Source organism: Humulus lupulus, chromosome 5, assembly GCF_963169125.1.
Source record: "Humulus lupulus chromosome 5, drHumLupu1.1, whole genome shotgun sequence".
Classification (NCBI taxonomy): Eukaryota; Viridiplantae; Streptophyta; class Magnoliopsida; order Rosales; family Cannabaceae; genus Humulus; species Humulus lupulus.
In genome coordinates this window covers 112,876,198-112,901,844 of record NC_084797.1, presented here as the reverse complement: position 1 = coordinate 112,901,844, position 25,647 = coordinate 112,876,198, and the positions used below count along the sequence as shown (strand labels likewise).

The 25,647-nt window shown below is 43.9% G+C and overlaps 1 pseudogene; it reads left to right on the top strand.

The window, feature by feature from the left end:
- Positions 1-1,691: 1,691 nt before the first annotated feature.
- LOC133779385 (nuclear pore complex protein NUP62-like) lies at positions 1,692-25,318 on the top strand (annotated as a pseudogene).
- The last annotated feature ends 329 nt before the right edge of the window (positions 25,319-25,647 follow it).

Sequence of the window (25,647 nt, the reverse complement as noted above, 5' to 3'; positions counted from 1 at the left end):
GTCCCGGAATGATAAAAAACGCTACCTTAGCGAGCTCGACCACGATCAAGAGGTATGCGTTCTGGTCCAGGCCCCTGCTCAGCACCCGAAGCTGATGAACCTCCCTATCACCTTCACGGAGGACGACGCTCGTAACGTCCATTTCCCGCACCATGACCCTCTAGTCATAGATGCCCAGATTGCCAATAAATTGGTGTCTCGGGTGCTGGTGGATGACGGAAGCTTCGTCAACATTCTGTTCAAGCCCACCTTCGTCGCAATTGGCTTAACCGAAACAGATATGGCCTCATGCCCAACCCAGATCTACGGTTTCAACGGGGATGCAATACTCCCTATGGGAAAAATCCAGTTGCCCGTAACTTTGGGGAACGAGATGCAATGCTCGTTCAAGTTCTGCACGTTCATAGTAATGGACTGCCCCACTGCTTAGAATATCATTTTCGGTCGGCCCGCATTGGTCGAGTTCGGGGCTATCACCTTCATCCGTCATCTATGCATGAAATTCCCTTGCAATAATGGAGCGCCCAAAAATGCTACCATGTGTCCGCCCGACCTATCTACATGGCCCGAGAGAAACCCCATGAGGAATTCGTCGGCCCGGTTCCGCCTCCTCCAGTTGGAAGAATTGTTCGGGAGCAGGATGAGCTGGACCCGCGGATAGGAGACCATCGCGTACTGGAGCCCATGGACGAGATCGAGGAGGTGTGCATCAGTGACACTGACCCGACCAAGGTAATCCAAGTCGGGAAAAATCTGACAGCAGAGGTCCAGGCCGCCCTCGTCGCTCAGGTAAAGGAGAACCAGGATATCCTAGCCTTGTCCCATTCGGATATGACGGGGATCGACCGCAACATCATCTGCCATGCCTTGAACATCGACAAAGATGAGACCCCGGTCCAGCAAAAACGAAGGCCCTTGGGAACGGAAAGGGTCGAGGCCCTCAAGCTAGAAGTCGAAAAGTTGTCTTCGATCAACTTCATCCATGAAGCTATATATCCTGTATGGCTGGCCAACCCAGTTCTGGTACCAAAGCCGAACGGGATCTGGAGGACATGCATCGATTTCACGGATCTCAGCAAGGCTTGCCCTAAAGATTGATTCCCGCTTCCCCAGATCGATCAGATGGTGGATGCGACGTCCGGGTATGAGATCTTGAGTTTCATGGACGCATACTCTGGCTACAATCAGATTTCTATGCATATAGCAGATCAGGAGCATACCAGTTTCCAAACCAACAAGGGGGTATACTGCTACATCGTCATGTCCTTCAGACTCAAAAACTCCGGAGCCACCTATCAGAGGCTCGTCAACCGAATGTTCCGGGCCCAGCTGAGGCGGAACATAGAGGTCTATATTGACGACATGCTGGTCAAGTCCAAAACCTCCGGGAAGCATTCTGACGACCTGGCTGAGGCCTTCGCGATCATTCAAAAGTATGGGATGAAACTGAATCCCAAAAAATGCACTTTCGGCGTGGCATCCGGGAAGTTCCTGGGGTTCATAGTGAGTTTCCGGGGAATAGAAGCCAATCCGGACAAGACTAAGGCACTGATTGAAATGCCCTCTCCCCGGAAACATAAAGACATGCAAAGTCTGACCGGGCGGATAGCCGCCTTAAGCCGTTTCGTCTCGAAGGCCACGGACAAGTGCATCCCGTTCTTCAATGTTCTTCAAGGAAGCTAACGTTTCGAATGGTCAGTCGAGTGCGAAGAAGCTTTTCAAAAGCTGAACGAGCATCTGGCCCAAGCACCGATATTGGCAAAGTCGGTAGACGGGGAGCCACTATACCTCTATTTGGCCGTATCGAACACGCAATCAGCGCCGCACTGGTGTGGGAGGACAAGAAAACCCAACTCCCGGTGTACTACGTGAGCAAGAGGTTGTTGGCGGCGGAGTCACGGTATCCGTTAATTGAAAAGTTGACATTTTGTCTGCTAATGGCGTCCCGGAAGCTCCGGCCTTACTTTCAAGCCCACGCCATAAAAGTTTTGACCAACCACCCGTTGCGGCAAGTGTTGCAAAAACCCGAGTCATCAGGAAGACTCTTGAAGTGGGCTATGGAATTGAGTCAATTCAATATAGCTTACGTTCCTAGAGTCTCGATCAAGGGACAAGCCCTAGCCGACTTCATTGTGGAATGCTCCGGGATCACCAAAGGGGACGATCCTGCGGTGCCCGTGTGGAAGGTATTCGTGGACAGAGCCTCGAATGAAAATGGAGCAGGGGCCGGGATCAACCTAGTGTCGCCACAAGTGCACCAGTTGCAAAATGCCTTGCGCTTCCATTTCAAGGCATCGAACAACGAGGCTGAGCACGAGGCCATGCTGGCCAGGTTGCGGTTGGCCCGGGAAGTAGGGGTCGTGAACCTGGAGATCTATAGCAATTCCCAGCTGGTTGTTAGAAAAGTCTTGGGAGAATACCAAACCAAAGGGGAGATGAGGCTGCTTATGTGACTCAGACGAGAGAAATGCTGCAAACGTTCAAGAAGCACTCCATCCGCCAGATCCCCAGGGAGCAGAATGTGTTCGCTGACACGTTGGAAAAACTGGCCATCGATGCAGAGGCGAAGCTGTTTGGGCTGGTTCCCATTAATCATCTCCCCATCCCTAGCATTCAACCCTCCGCGATCAATGCCATCGACCACTCCGCATCCTGGATGGGACCCATTGTCCACTACTTGACAACCGGAGAGTTGCTAGCAGATAGGACCACAGCCAGGAAGCTTCAGTACCAGGTCCACAAATACGTCATGATGGACGGAAAGCTCTATCGCAGAGGGTTATCCATGCCATACCTCAGATGCGTATCCAGGACCGAACTGAGCGCAATCATGCATGAAGTGCACGAAGGCTTCTGCGGAGATCACACAGCCAGACTTAGTTTGTCCAAAAAGATCCTACGCCAAGGATATTTCTGGCTAACCATGAAGAAAGACTATGTCGATTACGTCCGCAAATGCGAGTAGTGCCAAAGGTACCCGAAGATCCCGCGAGCCCCTCCAACAAAAATAACCTTGATGATAAGTCCCTGGCCTTTTGCGGTATGGGGGATCGACCTGGTAGGATCGCTCCCGACCGGGAAGGGAGGGGTGAAGTACGCCATCGTGGCTGTCAACTACTATACCAAGTGGGTTGAAGCGGACCCCATGAATACAATCACCTCGAAGAAGGCCCTAGATTTTGTCATCAACAACATCGTATGCCGGTACGGGCTCCCCTACAAGATTGTGTCCGACAACAGAAAGCAGTTCGACAGCATCCACTTCACGGATTTCTGTGAAAGACATGGTATCGTCAAAAGCTTCTCCGCAGTCGCCAGGCCTCAAGCGAACGGGTAAGCAGAGGCCGTCAACAAAATCTTGAAAGGAACATTAAAGAAAAAGCTCCAAGCCTGTAAGAGCAAGTAGCCCGAAGAGTTGCCCTGTGTGTTATGGGCTTACCAGACCACCGAAAGGATGTCTACCGGGCACACTCCTTACTCCATGGTGTACGGGTGCGAAGCCGTCATCCCGGTAGAAACGGCCGTCCTGTCCCACAGAAGAGACACATACGATCCCACCCAGAACCACGCCTTACTCCAGGAATCCCTGGATCTCATCGAGGAGATCCGGGAAGAGTCACAAGTTCAGTTGAAGATTTACCAAGGCAAGATTGCTCGGCATTTTAACTCGAAAGTGAAAAGTCAAAGGTTCAAAATCGGAGATCTGGTCCTACGAAGAGTCTTCCCTGCAACCCAAGATCCGGGAGTAGGGGTCCTGGGCCCGAATTGGGAAGGGCCGTACGAAATCCAACACAAAGTGTGCCCGGGAACATAATGTTTAAAACGACTCGACGGTACAGAAGTCCCAAGGGCCTGGAACACGGAGCATCTCCGTAAATACTATCAATAGTTAGGAGAACATGTCCTAGTTTTATATTTTCGTTGTAAAAAATGTACGCCTCAGGGCGATGCCTTGAATTATAAGAATGGCATGTACAAAATGTCATAGGGAAATATTATCAAACAATGAAAATTCCAATCTGCTTCCATAAACAAGTGACCAAAGACCAGTCTCCACTCACTTGCGGGGGGTATCTCCGGTATGAACAAATACGAAAACAAAACCAGTTGGACATGAGGCTCAGGCCTAGTCCCGCCCCAGACCAGCAAGGTCTGGGGGGTACAAACCCCGTGGGACCCAAGGCTCAGGCCTGTCCCACCCCGGATGAACGCTGTCCGGGGGTATGAGAAAGAGGACCCAAGGCTCAGGCCTAGTCCCGCCCCGGACGAACGCTGTCTGGGGGTGCGATATAGGGGACCCAAAGCTCAGGCCTGGCCCCGGCCCGAACGTGCGTAGTCTGGGAGATAAAATATCCAGTAGGACGTATGGGCTAGCCCGTGTCCTAACATTTGGTTGACCGTGCGTGGTCCCAAGAACCCAAGTATCTGTCCATGTCATTTCTACAATAGCTCAGGATCATTAGAGCGCGGGTCCCAGGTATAAGTTGTCTAAAATTAGTCTTATAAACGGCCCAGGCCGTGGGAACCTAGTCCAGGTTTCAAAATAAGCTAATCAACTAAACCCCAATGGTCCAGACCGTCAGATTTTCAACATTGAGGACTGAACGAATAGATTCAGTGATAATTATCAACTCCTTAATGGCCCAGGCCATTGGAACCTGAGCAACAGGATAAAAGTGGGTTGATAAGTTAAAGTCAGGAATAATCTAGTCCAGGCCGTTGGAACTGGGACCAAACACTCAGCTCATTCATGCACAGTGGTAAAACACTTAGTGAAAGCTTAATAGATGAAAATGGGAAAGCAATATGCACAAGATAACATGGATAAAACACCAAAAATTGTCTTAGATGCATCCGCGTTAATAAAAGTATTACAATTAAAAACAAAAAACAGTCTCGGGTCCAGGCTTCGATAGGTCCAGACGCCCTCAGGACTCCCCCACCCGCCTCTTCATCGTCCAGAGGCTCCGCGTCGGCCTTCTCCTTAGCCTCGAATTCGGCTCTCTTCGCAGCGGGGTAGGGATAGAGCAAGAGGTTCATATTCTTGTCTTGGACCCAAGCCATATAGATGGCTTCATCGAAGGTGACGCCCAGCAAATCATCTGCCTGCTCCTTTGCGCGACGGCTCTCGTCGTGCACCTTCACCTCCTTGTGAAGCAAGCCGTCCAATTCGTGGACCCGAGCCTCCAGACCTTTGACCCTCTCCCGGTCCTGGATGGATTGAGTCACAGCCGCCTCCTGCGAAGCCTTTACTCGAAGAAGCTCCACCTCAAGATTGGCCACCAACTCACCAGTCTCAGTTTCCTTCCGGGATAGAGCCTCTTCAAGCTGAAACTTAACCCGGGTGAACTCCGCGTGATCCGCTTCGGCCTGAGCAACCACTTTGGCCAGGCCCAAGTTGGCCTGGGTTGTCTCCCTGGCCAGGGCCTCCTTGGCGGCTTACCTTTGGTTCACGGCTGCCTCCAGCTCCAGTTGGAGCGTCTCCATCTTCATGGCAGCCTCGGCCACCAAGTCGGCATTCCGATGGGATAGTAAAGCATCCCGGAACAAAGCAAAGTCAGAAGAGTCCTTACTAAACAAGGAAAAGGAGAAAGAGAATATGCAAAGCGAACTTACAGCAGTGGCTTGGTGGCGGAGAGCTTGGGAAATGAACAACATGTCCTGATTTGCGATGGTGGCGTATCGCTTCAGTTGGAGATTGGACATAGTGTTCCCCACTTGGTCCAGTAGGTCCACCGTGAACGAGGCCGTGTCCTGCCCCAGTTTGGGGTGGAAACCTGTCTTGGCGACCAGCCGATCCATGATTGGCTGAGGGGCACTGAAGGCTGCTGGGCGATCAGCAAATTTAACCTGACGACGGATTGTTAAGGCCTTGTAAACCTCCTTCCTTCTTTCCCGGCCACTCTTCCAGGTCCGGGAAATGAGTTTGGACTGGTCGTCCCGCAGAACGGCCTCCCCCTCCTCGAGTAAGGCCGGGTGGACGGGGAGGGTTAGTGCTGCCGAGAGTTCTTTGGCTGCAAGGCGACTCTCCCCGGACGACTCACTAGCCGAGCCAGCCTACCTTGTCCTGGCCCTTTTGGTTCTTGGTTCTGCCTCCTCCGCGCCCAAGTCCGTGGCTCTTTTTCCAGGGCTCTGGCTTTCCGTAGGTTCCCGCTCCAGGTCGATCACTGGGGGGTGAGCGGGAAGATCGGGGACAGTTGTCGGGTCAACAGTCGTGATCGGGACCGCTGCCAGGGCCGCCTCGCTGGGTCGAAGCTCCGACCCTAGTGTCTGTTTAGACGCGTTCTTGGCAGCCTTCCTAGCCACGACCCTCGCCTTGGTGGCCCGGGTCTCGAGGAGTTGCTTCATCTTGTCCACAGGGTCGAACATATCAGAGTCTTCTGAAATAAACAAACAAAAAAGAGTTAGTACAACGAATAAGCGAGCAAAGAGATCAAGACTAAAAGTGATCCGGGACGAACCCTTATCTAGGCCCCGGACCTGACTTAATTCTCCTAATGCAAAAGAGTAGACTCGGTCCCCCATGTCCTCCAAGTGTAGAAAGTTCCCGTATTGAAGGAACCCGGACGAGTACATGAGGATTTCCGAACCTATGGGAATGGGAGAGGAAGGTCTCATTTCCCCTTTCGCCCCGAACACGGGGCCTCGGTGTGCTAGCCTATCCCTAACTAAGTCCCCAACTTGGGGAGCATAAGTCAAAATCAAAGGAGAGTTACCTCGCCCTGATACGCTAGCTCCGGGGGTCCTCGCGTTCGGCGGTACCTCATCGAAGAGGGCTTCCAGCTCCTCGGAAGCGACTGCCTCCCTCTGCTGAGCTTGGTCCCTCTTTCGTTTGGCCGCGTCTGCCAGTGCCGCAGCCTCCACAGCCCTGATGTGTTCCAGGGCCAGCTCCTCCCTTAGTACGGGGTCTTTCTCGCATTGTATCCCCTGGAGGCTTGGGGCCTGGATTGTTTGATGGGCCGCGAGCATCCCGATCACTCGGAGGTTGTCAGTGGTGACGTAGCCCCCCACGTCCAAATCCTCCGCGCTTAGCTCAGAGTAAAGTTTCTTCCTGTCCAGGATGAACTGGGTGAGGGGAGTCTGGGCATAGGGTCCTGCCGCCCAAGACAATGAGTTGAGAGTGAGGAATAAGAAACCAAGACAAAAAAAAAAAGGGGAAGCCAGGGATTGGGAAACCACTTACCCACTCGCTGGAAGTCCAGCATCAGCATGGGGTTCTTTTCTATAAGGAACCCAGACGTCATGAACCAGTAATGTCTGACGTCTGGGGGATGCTTCCAGGTGCTGGTAGGAGCAGGGTAGTTGCCCCGTGGCTTAAGCCTGTAGAAGCCGTCCAGGGTCTTGTCCTTGACGTTGACTTGCGGCTCTAGCTTGTAGAAGTATAAGACTTTTGCCGGGGTTGGCTCTGGGATCTCCTTCGCAACACAGAAGACGCGCCATCCTGCAAGTAGTCGGTATGCTTAGGGCAGAAGCTGGAAAGGTGCAATCCCCACGAACGTCAGGAATTGCACGAAATAGTCATGGAGTGGGAGCGTGGCCCCCGCACTGATATAGCTTACGCTCCAGGCCCCGAATCCACCCACGGAGGTGTGGGCCTTCTCCTCTTTCCTGGGCAGGCGATTGTGGAACAGTCCGGGAGTCGACTCCACACCCAAACGCTTCTCCAGGGCGTACAACATCCAGTAGTTCCGGAACAGGTTCGGCACCACGTCCATCTCCCACCTGTTGCCCTTGGGAGTCTTGGACCCGGGCAGATTGATAGGGGCCGCGTTGACTTGCTCCTCCGAATGAAGGGTGACGCCTGAGGTCATGGCTAATGATTTGGGAACAGAACAGAATGAAACAAACAAACCAAGCAGTCAGCACCGAAACCCAAGAAGGATTGGTTAAGGTACGGGGGCTCTCCTATGAACTGCTTGGAAGAGCCCCTCCGGATCAGGTCTGGGATCACCAAGGATCCGCAAGATCCTAATCGAGAATAAAAAAGAAAGACTACACTCCTAAGTCGGGCCATCGCCACTTGTCTGGGAACCACCCGAACCCAAAGGGGTCCAAAGCAGCCCGGACCAAGTTTTCTTTCCCTAACACTTTAATTCTAAGCACAAGCAAGGTCTAGCAACCTAAGCAGATAAGTAAAACAACATAAAATCTATATATGTATATATGGAGGGGTAAAGACGAAGGTCAGGAAAGCTTACTGTAAATTGCTGGTCGTGAAAAATGGTGGTTGTCCGACGATAGTGACGGTAGAATCTCTGTCTTGAACTGTCGGAGGCAATTCAGCAGCTCGTTGAGAGGGCAGGCTGGTGTCGTCTGCTCAGGCACGGGTGCAGATATCAGAATCGTTGGAAATAGGTGACGGCGAAGACGAAGCAAACGACGGAAGATGTCGTCGGCAAGCTCGGTCATAAAAAAATCCTTCGAGTTTCTTTTTTTGGCTCGAGAATGTAAAGGTTTCAAATGAAATCCTGAGGGGTGTTTATAAGAGCCAAAGTGCTGGCTTTGATCTAATGGTTGGGATCGATTCCCCCTATCGGACGGTCCAGGATCCTGCAGGGATATTAATGGATCCACTCGAGTGCTGGATCATGATACCCCCGAGGCGCGATCTGCGCTGCTCCGATCCAACGTCCTAGAAAGAGAAGCACCTCAAAGGCCGCCCCATCCTACAATCCTCCTTGTCGCAGAGATAATAATGGAACACGCTCGTGCGGATGGGATGCTTCGTGAATCGAGCTGACATAATAGCCCTAGCATAGTGACCCTTAAGGTATTTGTTGACCTTTCAGGATCAAGTGCCATTAATGCAACAGTTGCTAGGGGCACGTGTATCCCCCATAATGAACCGGGCCCTTGATAAATGAACCCGGACCCTGGTAAACGGTCCGGGCTCGTGGGGCGCGGGCCAGGTCAACGTAGCAGGCGGTGGCTCCACACTCATCCGGCACGCGGTGCCCCTCGCTCTGGGAAACGAATCAGGAAAATGCCGGGGAAGATCCGAGACTGAGACAAGCCTCCACCGAACAAGCCCAGATGAAGGCTTGGGGGGTAAATGTTATCTCTGTTTCCTTCCGGGCGCCCGGGTCCACGCTTCGAGCCCTCAGGGCACCTGAGTGAGTTTTGGGTCCGGCCCGGGCCCGTTTGGCAAAGAGTAAAATAGACATCAGCAGCCCAAGTCTAGGTGAGGCCTAAAGAGCATCCGGGGAGGATTGTCCGGGACAGTCATGCATGAGATAGTATGAGTGACTTTCGGATTACAGTCGGGATCGAAGCGAATAATCTCAGAGCCTGGTAAACGGTCCGGGCTCCTGGTAAACGATCTGGGCCCATGGTAAATGGTATGGGACCTTGACGGATGGAGGGGGACGTGGGTAAACGAACCCGGGTCAGTTCTCCGAGGTTGGCAAGATAAAGCACCCGTGACCTTGACTTCGTTCCATGAAGCGTGGGGGTTGTCCCCACGCTTCACCTGCTGAAAAGGCTACCTCGGGATTGTATGCCTTTGGTTCAGACCTGCGCCGCCACTACTCTGACCAATCTTGTCCCCTGAATCTGCCTCATAACTCGAAATGCCCAGCCCAAAGCTCCATTTTGTCGCGTGACAAATTTGGTTTGGGCTGGCCCAATGGGCTCAAATTAGTGTAATTTTATGTTTTAACCCTTTGTATTGGGCTTCCAAAAGAGAGGCCAGCAGTATTTATACTTTTATTGGGTCTGGGTCAGCCCGGCCCAAGCCCAGTACACCTGTGAACCTATAAATACATGTAGTAGGGCACGATCTTTTTTAGCATGTATACAGTTACTTTGCTGAAACTCGTAGAAAACTCCATTGTTGTAGATTCTCTAACCCTAATACAACTTTTTCGTGGACTAAAGCTCATTAACACCCCAACCACGTAAAAATTGTGCTTACAACTTCTAAACCTTTTCTTCTTAATCTCTCATATATTTTATTATTGTAGTTTCCGAAAAACTCGGTAAACACACATAATTCACAAAATCTCCATTTATGACACACTAATCAAGCTCAGCCTTATTAGCTATAATTTTTCTTTTATGGTAAAAAAAACATTATTTAAAAAGAAAAGGACCTGCAAATCACTCCGATTCAAAACCCTCTATAGCTTTATACTAAAACCCCAGAGCAAATACAGAGAGAGCTCGGACCAAGTAATAAACAGAGAAAATGTCAGGCTTCCCGTTTGGGTCGTCCTCCGCTGCGGCTACTCAATCGTCTTTGGGTTTCTCATTCTCAAACCCTTCTTCCTCCTCCTCATCAAACTCTGCATTTGCATTTGTATCCTCCGCTCCCACCGCCTCTTCGTTCGGATCTTCTCCTCTTTCTACTGCAAACCCTTCTTTCAACTTCCGCCTTCCCCTTCCCCTTCAGTACAACATCAACCTCTTCTTCTTCTGCAACTGCAAACCCTAGCCCCGCCGCCACGTCTCCATTCGGCTTCACATCTTCCTCTCCCGCTTCCTCTTCAATATCTCTCTTCGGGACCCCATCGTCCGCGCCTGGGTCTGCTCCGTCGCTCTTCGGGCCCTCGTCCTCCGCCGGGTCTCTGTTTGGTTCCACTGCTGCGCCAACTTCGAGTCCTCTCCAGTTTGGAACAACAACTTCATCTACGCCTTTGGCTTTACCCTTGTTTGGTTCAGCTTCGTCCACGGCGACTTCAACTTCGTCATTGTTTGGAACAACTTCTGGTTCGGCCTTTACCGCAGCGAGTTCAGGTTCTTCTGCTTTCGGAGCCTCTTTACCCACATCGGGATCTAGCTCTTCTCCTCTTGGGACATCCACTGTGACAAGTTCGGGGCCTTCGTTGTTTGGGTCAAGTACTAGTCCGATCCTGTTTGGGGCAGCTACAGCCGCACCAAGCTCGTCTTCATCTTTCTTTGGGTCATCATCTGCTTCATCTGCATTTTCCTCCTCTTCCTTCTTTGGCTCTTCTTCGTCTTCATCTTCAGCTTCAACCACTCCTGCATTCCCAAACTTGTCCACGACAAGTTCTGGTTCAAATTCAAGCTCCGCTTCAACTTTCTCAGCTTCGTCAGGGTTTTCATTCTCTACTTCTTCGGCTTTTGGAAAACCCTCAACATATTCTACAGCCACTACCGTAACTTCTTCAGCTCCTATTGCATCGTCGTCTACAAGCTCTTCAGCCTTCTCGTTCGGACCATCAGCTTCCCAGTCTCCATTTGGGTCAGTCAATGCAGCCTCATCGGCCATTACTCTTTCTAGCACGCCGGCAACGAAGCCCAATTCATTATCATTCGCAACGTATGCAACGCCATCGTTTTCGACCGTGACAACGACTGCTTCTTCAACTCCGGTTTCTAGTAGTACACCCCAACCTACTTTCTCAATGCCCGCTTTTGGAGTAACTTCTTCGTCTACAACTACTGCTGCGGGAGCGACTTCCAGCTCAGTTGCTTCATCGACCACCTCTGGACCGTTTACTGGTTTTAGTCTAGCCAGCAAAGCTGCCTCATCTGGCACTGCTGGTTCTTCTCCGAGTTTGTCATTGTCTACCAAAGCAACAACGCCTGCTGCTGGATCGACACAAGCACAATCGACCTCTGCTGTTCATTCGATTGGTTAGTTTGTAAAGTTTTCTTTTTACGTTACCTTTCGTTTTATATAATTAGGTATATTTATTGATAATATATGCATTTATATAAGTTATATGCAGTGGAAATTGTTGAATAGGTACCAGTACCGTTATTGTATTGTCTAGCTTAGTTTATTTTGATGGTTGATACTTGATAGTAGTTGATAGCGTGCAATATATAACCGATAAGTGTATTGTAAATTAAGCACTGCAATTTGTTTAAGTTGATATATTCATACAAGATTGTAGTTTCCATCTGTTATTTCCTTGATTTTTATTACTAAAATCTTAAAGAAGTAAAATGAAAAAGAAAGTAGTGTTGGTCCTATTAGAATCTTTGTTTGGTGTTTCATCTTGTATTCATCTTCATCCTACTGATTGCTTTTCTTAAATGCTTTAATTATAATAAATCTTAATTATGATAATTTTACTCATCAAAATCTGCTGTTACTTACGTGCCAAAATCTAGTAGCAAGTCTTTATCTAAGTTTCCATGTATGACATTTTTTTGAGATAATTTTGTAGGAGTCCCCACTTCAGCGTCTTTAGCTTTAACAACATCTACTTCTGGCACAATTACTACTCAAACGTCAGCCTCTCTTACTGTAGCGTCTAGTAGTGGGTCTGTATACTTTCTGGAAAATTTTGCAATTCATCGAGATATCTGCTATATGTTTCTTTTGTACATTATCATTTCTTGCTCTTTTATGTGATTTTTGTGTCATTACGAATTTTACGTAGATGCAAGTGGAATCACTTTGATATAAGGGCTGTTGTATTGAATTCCTATTTTTGTAAATTTTTATTACCCAATTTTAGCTCTAGTAGTGTATGGGGTTTCGTTCTAGTATATCTTAGTCAGTGTACTTGCTAATAATTCTCCAAGAGGTAAACACAGTATGAATTTTATAACATATCTTACTTGAGGCAGAACCAAGCTCCCAAGATTATACTATATTTCTATTTCCCGTTTAACATCTAGGCATTCAATATCTGACTTGTACTCATTTTCTTTGGTTCTTTTTCAGAACAACCTCAAGTGTTATCACTCCTTTATCTGGTGCACCAAAGTTACCATCTGAGATTACTGGAAAGACTGTTGAAGAGGTACTCCACATGCTTGGATCTTTGTAGCTAATTCATTTGAATTATAAGTTGTCCTTCCAAACTATGTAATTGTACTTCCTTTTGTTTTTGTTTCTTGAATTCCATATGCATTTCTGCTTTAATAGTTGAAGAAATCTGATGATTTCTTTGAATACATTTTTTGGAAATGTACTTTTGAAACTCTATTTAAAGATCATCAAGGAATGGAATTTGGAGCTGCAAGAACGTACTGGAAAGTTTCGAAAGCAGGCTAATACAATAGCTGAGTGGGACAGGAGGATTTTGCAGAATCGTGATGTTCTTCTTAGGCTTGAGGTAATCTTTTCACCAATGTTCTTATAACTGTGTAGAGCAATGAATGTCAGATTTTTATAATTTGTCAAAGCAAGATGTTCTTCTATGCTATGTGTCAACGACATCTTACTTATTGCAGTTTGGTGTATCTTCATTTAATATCCATTAAGTGTGGGTTTCAATACCACTTTTCCGTCTTTTGATTGTAAGAAGACTAGTTTTCTGATCAGTAATTACATGTTTAGGTGCAATTCTCTGCCTGTTTGCTTTGACTTGTTCTGTATCTGCTCTTCTTTGGTTAACTACCTATTCTGTGTGCATGTACAATTGTTGCACTATTGTAAGTTGCTCTGTTTGCATCTATATCAGGCAGCATTTATTTCTTATTGTCTTATTTAATGTATAATTTTAATTCAGATTGAAGTGGCAAAAGTGGTAGAGACACAGTCTAACCTGGAGGCAACTGGAGTTAGTTGAGACACATCAACAAGAGGTAGTCTCATTTGGATCTTTTCTGTATATTTTACTGGATGCTATTTTTCAACAATTGTCTACAATGGAGCACATGGAAATAAAAGAGTAAAGAAGATTCAGAAACTAGGACTATGGGGTACAAAAAAAGGAATAAGGAAAATCAAACTGACGTTCTTTATATGGATAGTAAATCTCAAATGTTCCTTAAACAAACCTTATGGACAGAATAATCCCAACATCTAAATACATCATTTGTATCAGTTGTGATATATAATCAATATGCTCTTAAATGTGATGAAATATCTGTTTTTGTCATTTCCTACAATTTAGTCCAAACACTTATGATAGATATTTTCTTTTTCAAAGTTTAAGCCCCTTAATAAATACATTTGTATCTAAGAGGGGTAGCTCAAATGGTCAGGCGTGTTAACTCTGACCATTTGAGTCCTTGAGTATCTATGTAGTGATTGTTGTAGTTTTCTGTTCCTCAAATGTTTAGAGCTAGGTGAGGAGCTTAGTTTCTATTTGATTTCTGCTTTTGAGTCTACTATTAATATTTCTACTGGCAATCTTCAAATTTATTTTTGTAATTTTTGTGTAAAGGTGACACTTTCTGTAATTAATTGTTGTCATTGAACCACTGAATTACAAAGAACTGCAAGATTTTGTCATTTATTGGTGGTTTTTTAAAATGATTATATGTAAATATTGCTAGGTTGATAAGGCTTTGCAAAGCATGGAAGAAGAAGCTGAGCATATTTATAAGGATGAGCGTGGATTACTTCTTGATGATGAAGCTGCTTCTACCAGAGATGCAATGTCGGTGCTTGTAACTTTGATTTAATTTCATTGCTGAACAAATCATACAGTCGCGAAATTAATATGTTTATGAACTCATTTTTATCATGGGTGTTGATGTAGTTCTTGTTGCAATTAGTGCTCCAATAATGAGTGGGTGGGTGAGTGGTCCGGGATTTGGGTCCCCATCAAATGTGTGTATATATATATATTTATATGAATGACCTGTTGCTGCTAATTTTTAGTTCCTGCTTTCGATTTTGATTGCAGGTATGAGCAAGCTGAGTTTATGGAGAGGGAACTGGAGCAGATGACAGAACAGATTAAAACAGTCATCCAGACCCTAAATTCCAACCAGGTATTGCTTTCATTTTAGTGTTTCCACTTTATGATAGGCTTACTGTTGATGATTTATAAAATAATATTCCACATTATAATTTCTTTTAGGGAGGAGAGCTTGATGGAAATGACGGGATAAATCCACTAGATGTGGTGGTTAGAATTTTAAACAATCAGCTAAGTTCTTTAATGTGGATTGACGAAAAGGTTAGTGTTAATGTTCAACAAATTTTCTGGCTGCTTTTTGTTGTTTCACTAGTAAGTTTTTGACATTTATGAGATGGTCGACCATTCCCTATTTGGGTAACTCTTGAATGTGTATGATCTCTTTTAGAAGAAAGTGTTACTATATGATGTTGAAATGAAAGGATTGGAACCATCTGAATTGGAAGATGACAAATATTCTTGACAGCTAAGAATATTCTACCATTAGAATATTTGTACTACAATCATCACAATGATTTGCCACTCCACAATATTAGGATGGTGGTCCCCTTAGGAATATTTTTCTGTTATTCTTTAGCCAATACAATTTCATTCAGTACAAGTAATTTCTGCGTATATATATGGTACTCGGTACCTTTGTAATTTTTTGAGTTGAGCAATACAGTAATAGAGGTATATTCAGTATATTCAAAATTCATATTTCTTATCTTGGTATCAGTAGCCACTGACTTACGTTCATGGATCCTCAGTCACCTGCCACCCAGTCCTCAGCCACTGATTCTAGTCCTCTTTCTCCTGCCACTGCTTCTGCTACCCCCACCACCACTACTCCGCACCCTTCACCTGCTCCAACTCCCATAGTTCCTACCTCTCCTTTTCAAAGTCTGGCACCCCTTACTATCAAACTTGATAGAGTAAACTATGCCTACTGGAAGTCTCAGGTTCTCCTTGCTCTTCGAGCTCATGATTTGGAAGGCTACATTCTCGGTACCAAACTCTGTCCACCCTAGTTTGTCGATCATATTGTTGGTGGCCCTATACCAGGTGATCCTCGCCAACTCAATCTCAGGTACGCCTTGTGGCGTCGCACCATTCATGCCATTTTAAGCTGGCTCCTCAACTCCATTTCCGAGACCATGTTTGGTCATTTTGTCCGTTGTGACACTTCTTTTGAGCTTTGGTCAACTCTTGAGCTCTTGTTCACGACCAACTCTAAGGCTCGCATCCTTCAACTGCGTTTTCAGCTTCAATCTCTCAAAAAGGGTAGTCTATCTATCCATGACTACATTCTTAAGATGAAGAGTATCTTTGACAGTCTATCTACTACTGGTCAGCTTCTTTCTGATGATGATCTTATCCTCTATATTTTAGGGTGTGGAAAAAGAGACTTCTTTTTATATATTATTCATGAGGAATAAGGCCTTCAAATAGGCACTAGGCATTGTACAGCTCTAACAAATCTGGTAATTAATACCAAATATACAAAAAATAATTACAAATATTCTATGGTAAATCAATTAGCCTAATCAGAATAATCTAATTATAGTATCTACTACAATTATACAATTATACAACTATACTAAATAAATGCTAAAAATAGAATGTTTTCTACACCCTCCCTCGAGTTGGTGCATAAAGATTCCATATGCCCAGCTTGCAAACTAACTCGTTAAAAACTTCTTTTGACAAGCCTTTGGTTAACATATCAGCTTGTTGCAGTTTGCTAGGAATGTACACAACGCATAGCTCTTTTCCATCGATCCTTTCTTTGATAAATTGTCTATCCACTTCAACATGTTTGGTCCCGTCGTGATGAACTGGATTATGTGCTATGATGATTGCTGACTTACTGTCACAGTACAACTTTAAAGGCTCAGTTTGTTGCAGCTTTAATTCTTCGAATATTTGTTTGATCCATAACAGTTCGCAAACTCCCTGAGCAAGGGCCCTCAATTCTGCCTCTGCACTACTACGAGCTACCACTGGTTGTTTTTTACTCCTCCATGTGACTAAATTCCCCCATACTTTAGTACAATATTCAGTTGGTGATCTTCTATCTTCAATTAAACCTGCCCAATCTGCATCTGTAAAAGCCTCGACCCCTCTTTCTTCATTCTTTTGGAACAGTAATCCATTTCCTGGTGTTCCTTTTAGGTATCGTAGTATCCTATATATTGCCTTCATGTGTTCCTCTAATGGATTATGCATGTATTGACTAACTAGGCTCACGACAAATGCAATATCAGGCCTTGTATGGGATAAGTAGATCAGCTTTCCCACTAATCGTTGATACATTCCCTTGTCAACTGTATCTTCTTTAATTAACTCCTTGTATTTGCTCTTTGGTTCGACTGGTGTTGCTACAGGTTTGCAGCCACTCATTCCAGTTTCTTTGAGTAGATCAAGCTCATATTTTCTCTGAGATACAACAATTCCTTTCTTTGTTCTTGCAACCTCCATACCCAGAAAATACTTCATTGATCCAAGGTCCTTTACGTCAAACTCTTGGGCTAGTAGTCTTTTGAGTTCCACTTGTTCTCTAAAATCATTTCCTGTTTGTATCATGTCATCGACATAGACAATAAGAATAGTTATCTTACCCTCTTGTGAATGCTTAAAGAACAAGGTATGATCTGACTGCGCCTATTTGTACCCATATTTTTTTACCACCTGATTAAATCTTTCAAACCATGCCCGTGGGGATTGTTTCAAGCCATACAAGGATTTTTTCAGTTGACACACCCTCTCTTTTCCATATCTCTCTTCGAACCCTGGAGGAATCTTCATGTAGACTTCTTCTTCCAAGTGTCCATTAAGGAAGGCGTTCTTTATGTCCAGTTGTTGAAGTGGCCAATCGAGATTTGCAGCAATTGATAGCAGAGCCTTTACAATATTTAGCTTAGCAACAGGTGCAAAGGTCTCTTTGTAGTCCACTCCATATGTTTGTGTGAACCCTTTCGCAACTAGTCTCGCTTTATATCGATCTATGGTTCCATCAGCTCTATGCTTAATAGCAAACACCCATTTGCATCCTACCACATGTTTATCCTTGGGCTTTGTAACTATTGTCCACGTAGTGTTGTTCTCAAGTGCCCCAATCTCCTCAGACTGCTTTCTTCCACTCTTCTCTCGATAAAGCTTCGGTTATATCTCTTGGAACCACCTCTTGCTCAACTTTTGTAAGAAAGGCTTTGTATTGAGGAGTGAGCTTACTATAACATACATATTTGGACATAGGATGTACAGTGCAACTACGAACTCCTTTTCTTTTGGCAATAGGTAACTCAGCTTCATGTTCCTCCATACTGTTAGGAATTTCATTAGGTAGTATAGAATTAAGAGAAGGGTTACTTACATTAGGAGTAGTCCGAGTGTCGGACTCATGAGGTGGAGGTTCGGTAGTTGACTATATTACTTGATGGTTTCTATTTCTTCGATGGTATACTATCACCTCTTTTGTTATAGGCTGAGATAGTGGTTGCTAAGATGACTGAGATAGTGGTTGCTGAGAGGATTGATCAAACGAGGGATGAATATCAAAATCAAGAATAGCCTTAGGTAGACAAGTATCCCAACCAGAAACTTCACTCACTGTCCCTCCCTGAAGCGAAGTGGTGGGATAAAAAAATAGCTCTTCATTGAAGGTGACATCGTATGAAACATACATATGACGAGTAGAGGGGTGATAGCATTTATACCCTTTTTTGGTAGAAAAGTAGCCCAAAAAAACACACTTAAGAGCACGTGGGTCAAATTTTGAGCGATTTGGACCTAAAACATGCACATGAGAGACAACCAAATGTCTTCAAGGGAAGATTAAAAATAAGATGTATATGAGGATGAGTTTTAAGAAGGATAGAGAGAGGAGTATTATATTTTAACACTCGAGAAGGCATATGATTTATGAGGTAAACAACGGTGAGAATGGCTTCTCCCCAAAATATTTTTGGCATAGAAGCAGTAAACATGAGTGCTCTAGCAATTTCCAATAGATGTCTATTTTTTCGTTCGACAATCCCATTTTGTTGGGGTGTGTCGGGACAAGAACTTGTATGAAGAATACCATGAGATAAAAAATAATCATTTAAGATAGAGTTGAAGTATTTAGTTCCATTATCTGTATGAAAGACTTTCAGATTTGCATTGAATTGATTTTTAATCATAGAATGAAAATTTTTAAATGTCATGGCAGCATCGGATTTATTTTTGAGAAGATATACCCAACTAGTTCGTGTGTGATCATCAATAAATGTGATAAACCAGCTGGTATTTGTAGTATTTGCTATCTTAGATGGTCCCCATAAATCACTATGAATAATAGAAAAAAGATGAGATGCTTTGTATGGAATAGAACGAAAAACAGCACGAGTATGTTTAGCAAACGGACAAATTTCACATTTAAATAAGCTAAAGTGTTTATTTTTAAATAACATAGGAAACAAATATTTCAAATAGGGAAAACAAAAGTGGCCTAGCCTATAATGCCGCCGCATAATATCATTATGACTAGAAGCAAGACAACCAGCAACAAGAGTTTTATTCACTTGAGCAGAATAGATAGGAAACAGATCGATGTAATACAACCCACTACATGCCTTCGCACTCCCAATCGTCTTCCTCGAGGACGTGTCCTGAAATGTACGACAATTTGGTGAGAAAGATGCAACACAATTCTAATCTTTTGTGAGTTTACTAACAGAGAGTAGATTGCAAGACAATTTTGGAACATGAAGAACATTTTTAAGGGTAATTGAAGGAGATAAATAGATAGACCCTTAACCAGCTACTAAAGAGAGAGTACCATCAGCTATTTTAATTTTTTGGTGACCTGAATATGGCGTGTAGGAAGTAAACTGGTGTGACTGACCAGTCATATGATTCGAGGCACCTGAGTCCACAATCCAAGTAGAGTTCTGAGTAGTAAAGGTAGTGAAAATACCTTGTTTTTCAGAGGTAGAAGGATCAGGTGGTGTTGAGGAAGCATTAAGCAGCTGATGGAGTTGATTTATCTGAGCTTGAGTGAAGGGAAAAGACTTAGCTGGTGCACCAGCAGCAGTGAGAGCCCAACTTCCAAAAGCAGCCTAGTTAGATGAGCGAGGTTTCCAGTCAACGAGCTTACCATGGATAACCCAGCAAGTTTCTTTAGTGTGACCAGCCTTACTGCAGTGAGTGCACCAAGGTTGTTCCCGACGAGTATTAGGACGGCGGGCAGCAAGAGCAGATTGATTTGTATCAACAGCAGCGGAAGAATCCAACATGACTCTCTTGCAGCTCTCCTCCAGACGGACTTCAGCAAATGCTTCTCTAATGGAAGGAAGAGGACTTTTTCCCAACAAGCGACCACGAACCTCATCAAGCTCACAGTTAAGGCCATGGAGAAAGTAAAAAAGTCTCTCACGATCAAGCATTTTTTGGTAGGAAGATGCATCATCAAAACATTTCCATTCAAGGGTATAAAACATGTCAATTTCTTGCCACAGATTATAAAGAATATTATAGTATTGGGTTACCGTGAGAGGGTTTTGACGCTGATCCCGAAGTTTTGATTTCAATTCAAAAACTCGTGCTGAGTTCTCCAAGTCAGAGAAGGCTTCTTGAACAGTTTCCCACACCTCATTAGCCGTAGAAAGAAATAAATGTCTTACTGATATCTACCTCCATTGAGTTGATTAACCAGGCCATAATGAGAGAGTTTTCTGCTTTCCACTTGGCATAGGAAGGATCAGTAGCATCTGGAGCAGCAACAGTTCCAGTCAAATAGCCCATGTGTCCCCTACCGTGAAGATACATCTTGATAGATTGTGACCATTGAAGTAAATTTTGGCCATTCAGTTCGTGGATGGTTATTTGGAGAGAGTTTTGATTGTCAAAGGTAGTAGGAGAAGCATCAGAAGGGTTTTTTAGGATGGATGAACCAGCTGAATTATTTTATGAGATGATGGATTTTGGGCCATGAGTAAGAAAAGGAGGAGATTGAAAAAGATTTTTGAAATTCTAAGGGCTGGCTTTGATACCACGTGGAAAAAGAGACTTTTTTTTTATATATTATTCACGAGGAATAAGGCCTCTAAATAGGCACTAGGCACTGTACAACTCTAACAAATCTGGTAGTTAATACCAAATATACAAAAAATAATTACAAATATTCTAGGGTAAATCAATTAGCCTAATCAGAATAATCTAATTATAGTATTTACTATAATTATACAGCAATACTAAATAAATGCTAAAAATAGAATGTTTTCTACATAGGGGGTCTTGGCCATGAATATGATTCTGTTGTTGTCAACTTAATCTCTCGTCATGATCAGATTACCTTGCAGGAAGTCCAATATATGCTACAAAGCCAAGAAATGCGTCTTGAACAGCTCAATACTCTCCCCTCAAGTGACTTATCTTTGCCTACAACCAATCTTGCTACTCAGTTGCGCAAATCTCTCCATCTCCACGACTCTTCTACTTCCTCGTCTCCTTCTGTCGACCACTCTTACTCATCCCGTGGCCGTGGCAGGGGGGAAGATTCAACAACATGCCTCTATGTCAACTTTGCAAGATTCAACAACATGCCTCTGTGTCAACTTTGCAATCGGCTTGGTCACACTGCTCCTAAATGCTACCATCAGTTTGACATCTCTTACCAAGCTCCGACCACTTCCTCAAACCACCAACACAATATCAACTCCAACACCTCCATCATTGACCAGCAAGCCTTTTACTCCTCTACTGAACCCACTAGTGACAACTCCTGGTATATTGACAGTGGAGCCACCAACCACATTACCTCCGAGGCATCCAACTTGCAGCACAAAACAGACCTGAAAGGTATATCTCATCTACTTGTCGGTAATGGCTTTCCTCTCCCAATCACTCGTACTGGTTTCAGTAAAGTTCACAAAATAAAATTTGATAGTGCTTTGATACTAAACGATATTCTTTGTGTTCCTCAAATCACCCAAAATCTCTTATCCAATCCCAGTTAACTAAAGATAATGCTGTGTATGTTGAATTTTATGTTGACCATTGTATTGTCAAGGATCTAACTACGAAGGCGGAGCTGCTTCGGGGAGTGCTTAGCAATGACTTGTATCAGCTGCAACTTGTTTCATCATCATCCTCTCCACGACCTGACCATGCTTTTCATTCCAGTTATTTTGTTTCCACCAAGAGTGGCCATGCTGCCAATTTCCAAGTCCAGTTTGAGTCGAGAAAAACGAGTCTGTCTTTTAATTTTAGTTCTTTTGTATCGCTGTTTGCTGAGTCAACTTTTCATTCAGATATCAATGTATGGCATATGAGACTTGGTCATCCCAACATCAATGTAATGAAACATATGCTTTTAAATGAAAAAGTTTCTTTCAAATCTAGTCCAAAATTTTGTGATGCTTGCCATAGGAAAATCCAAACACAAAACTTATAATCTGTCAAAAATAATCACTCACAATCCTCTAGAATTGATTCACAAGGATGCCTGGGTCCCTCTCCCATTCCATCCAAAGAAGGTTATAGATATTGCGTGCACTTTCTAGATGACTATGAGAACTTCACTTGGATATTTCTTCTAAAACTCAAATTTGATGTAAAGCAAACCTTTATTCATTTTCAAACCTTTGTGGAAAGAAAATTTGATGCTAAAATAAAAACCTTATAGTTAGATTGGGGAGGCGATTATCGTAGTCTAGCACCTTTTCTTCAAACTCTTGGAGTCCATTTCAGGAACCCTTGTCCTCGCACTCATCCCCAAAATGGAAAATCTGAGAGAAAACATAGACATATCATTGAAATGGAGCCCACTTTACTTGCACAAGCATCTATTCCTCTTAAGTATTGGTGGGATTCATTTACCACAACTGCCTTTCTCATAAATCACCTCTCTACACCTACCTTGTCTCATAAATCTCCCATTGAAAAACTTTTCAAAGTCGTACCAAATTTAAAGTTCCTAAAAGTTTTTGGTTGTGCATGCTTCCCACACTTAAGAGATTATAACAGTCATAAACTTGATTTTCGTTCAGCCAAATGTTTGTCTTGGCTACAGTCCGAATCACAAAGGGTATAGGTGTCTTCATCCAAGTGGTCGCATATACATTGCTCAAAATGTCTCCTTCAATGAGCTTGATTTTCCATTTGCTTACCACTCAAACCAGCAGTAGTTATCCTAGCTTTCAATATAGTCATTGGCTCCCGTTTGTCTCAAGTTACACTTCGGATGATGATGCAACAAACATTGCTGCTGCTACTCCTCAGTGCTCTACAAATCGCGAAGCATCTCTCTCTCCCTCGCATCCTAGCTTAGCATCCCAACATGGTCAACATGAAAGTCCACACACGGTATGTTCTTTCCCTGTTATACCACCAGAAGTTCCATATCCTCGTCTGTCTTCATCACCTATGCCACCTCTGTTCCAACCTCCCACAGCTACTGTCTGATTTCCCACCCATCCAATGGTAACTTGATCGTGCCTCCATTCTTAAAGATCCTAACATCCCTGCTCTTAGTCTCACCACCCCAGAAACTGTTGAACTTGCTCTGTCCATTCCTGAATGAAAATCTGCCATGGATGAGGAATTTAATGGCTTGATTACCAACAAAACTTGGCACCTTGTTCCAAGACAGCCTCATATGCACATTGTTGACAATAAATGGGTGTTTTGCCTCAAGTTTAACTCCGATGGCTCCGTTCAACGCCACAAACTTGACTTGTTGTCAAAGGATTTCAACAAACACCCGGAATAGACTACTTTGAAACTTTCAGCCCCGTAGTCAAGCCATCTACTATTCGGGTGATCCTATCTCTTGCTGTCTCTCATGATTGGGATGTTCAACAAATTAACATCAACAATACATTTCTAAATGGTACTCTTGAAGAGGAAGTTTACATGTCCCAACCAGCTAGTTATGTCAATCCTAAGTTTCCCACTGCAGTATGCAAACTTGATCGAGCTCTATATGGTCTTAAGCAGGCTCCTCGCGTTTGGTTTGATAAATTACGCACCACGCTGCTTCTACTTGGTTTCCAAAATTCTGATTCTGATAATTCCTTGTTCAATTACAGTCACGGTGATGCTTTTCTTTTTGTGCTTGTTTATGTTGACGATATTCTGCTCACTGGAAACAATTCCCAGCAAGTTCTTCGCATCATTTCTCAGCTGAACAAGCAATTAGCTCTCAAAAAAATCGTATCAAAAACATACTTTCTTTGTTTTGAGACAACTAGGGGGCAAGATGGCATTCATTTGTCTCGAACCAAATGCTCTCTGGATCTACTCAAAATAACCAACATGATAGGAGCCAAGCCATGTCCCACACCAATGACACAGAGTAGCAAACTCAGCTTGAATGATAGTGCACCTTTTGAGGATGTTACACGTTACAGAAGTGTCATCGGGGCTCTACAATATCTTACTCTTAGTAGGCCTGACATAGCCTACTCAGTTAACAAACTGAGTCAATTCCTCCAAGCTCCAACTATCAATCATTGGATTGCATGTAAGAGAATACTGAGGTACATTGCTGGAACTATAGGAGAAGGCATCCTTTTTACCACAACTGTAAATCCAACCATTGAGAGCTTTTGTGATTCAGATTGGGCAACTTCACTAGATGATCGAAAATCCACTACTGTATATTGTGTCTATTTTGGAGGAAATCTAATAAGCTGGAGTTCAAGAAAACAAAAATCAGTGGCATGCTCTAGTACAGAAGCAGAATATCGGGCCTTAGCGCAAGCTTGCTCAGAGGTAGTGTGGCTGCAATCTCTCTTCGTTGAAATAGGTGTCAAGTATAACAAACCTGCAGTGATCTAGTGTGACAACTCAGGAGCTCGACAATTAGCTTCAAATCCAGTATTCCACTTAAGAACTAAGTACATTGAAATTGATGTGCACTTCATTAGAGACAAAGTGCAAAACAAAGAAGTTGAAGTAAGGTACATTCCTTCAGAAGAACAAACAGCTGATATTCTAACAAAGTCTCTGCCTATTCCAACCTTTCATAAACTCAAGAACAAGCTTACTGTTTCACTCTTCACAGCACAACTTGAGGGGTATGTTGAAATGAAAGGATTAGAACCATCTGAATTGGAAGATGACAAATATTCTTGACAGCTAAGAATATTCTACTGTTAGAATATTTGTACTACAATCATCACAATGATTTGCCACTCCACAATATTAGGATGGTGGTCCCCTTGGGAATATTTTTTTGTTATTCTTTAGCCAATAGAATTTCATTCAGTACAATTAATTCTGTGTATATATATGGTACTCGGTACCTTTGTAATTTTTTGAGTTGAGCAATACAGTAATAGAGGTTTATTTAGTATATTCAAAATTCCTTTTTTCTTATCTTTTGATATTGAAGATGTGCTTTCCATAGTTCTATGTCCTGGTCTAGAATACTGATTCTACACTCTTATCAGGCTGAAGAATTCTCCTCACGGATTCAGAAGCTAGCCACCCAAGGTTCTGTTGCTGATCGCCAATTGGCCGGCCCAAAACTCTGGATGTCCTGATTTTTTAGATTTGCAAGGCTGTTTAGCCAAAGTAGATGCATATTTTGTGGTTTACAGAAATGCTTTATCTTAATTACTTCGGCCTCAGGAGGCTTGTAACATTTTGATTATGTCCAAGTATTGCAGGATGTGGATAAATTTCACTCTGCCATAACATGTTTTATATATGGTGACTTTTGTTGAGCAACATCAAGAAGTGAATACAAAATCGAAAGATACGGCTATTATAAAGGGAAATTTTCTTTTATATACTCATTTAACAAAAAAACAAAATTCTAAAAGTACAAAATTGTGCTGAGAAAAACTATGAAAGCCAACTAAGAAACCAGTGGTGGAACAAGCTCTTAAATACAGCAACCAACTGCTGAGAATGAATGCATTTGGCTAATCGGAAAAGAGGTACATTACTCCAAAATTTCAATGCTTGAGAAATTGGTATTGTACTAGGTGTTTATCAAGAAATAAACTATTACGATATCGTAACTATCCTATATAAAACTGTAGCGATGTAATAGAGATCAACAAGGAGCACTGGAGAGAATGATGCCAAGAATGAGTTTACTGTA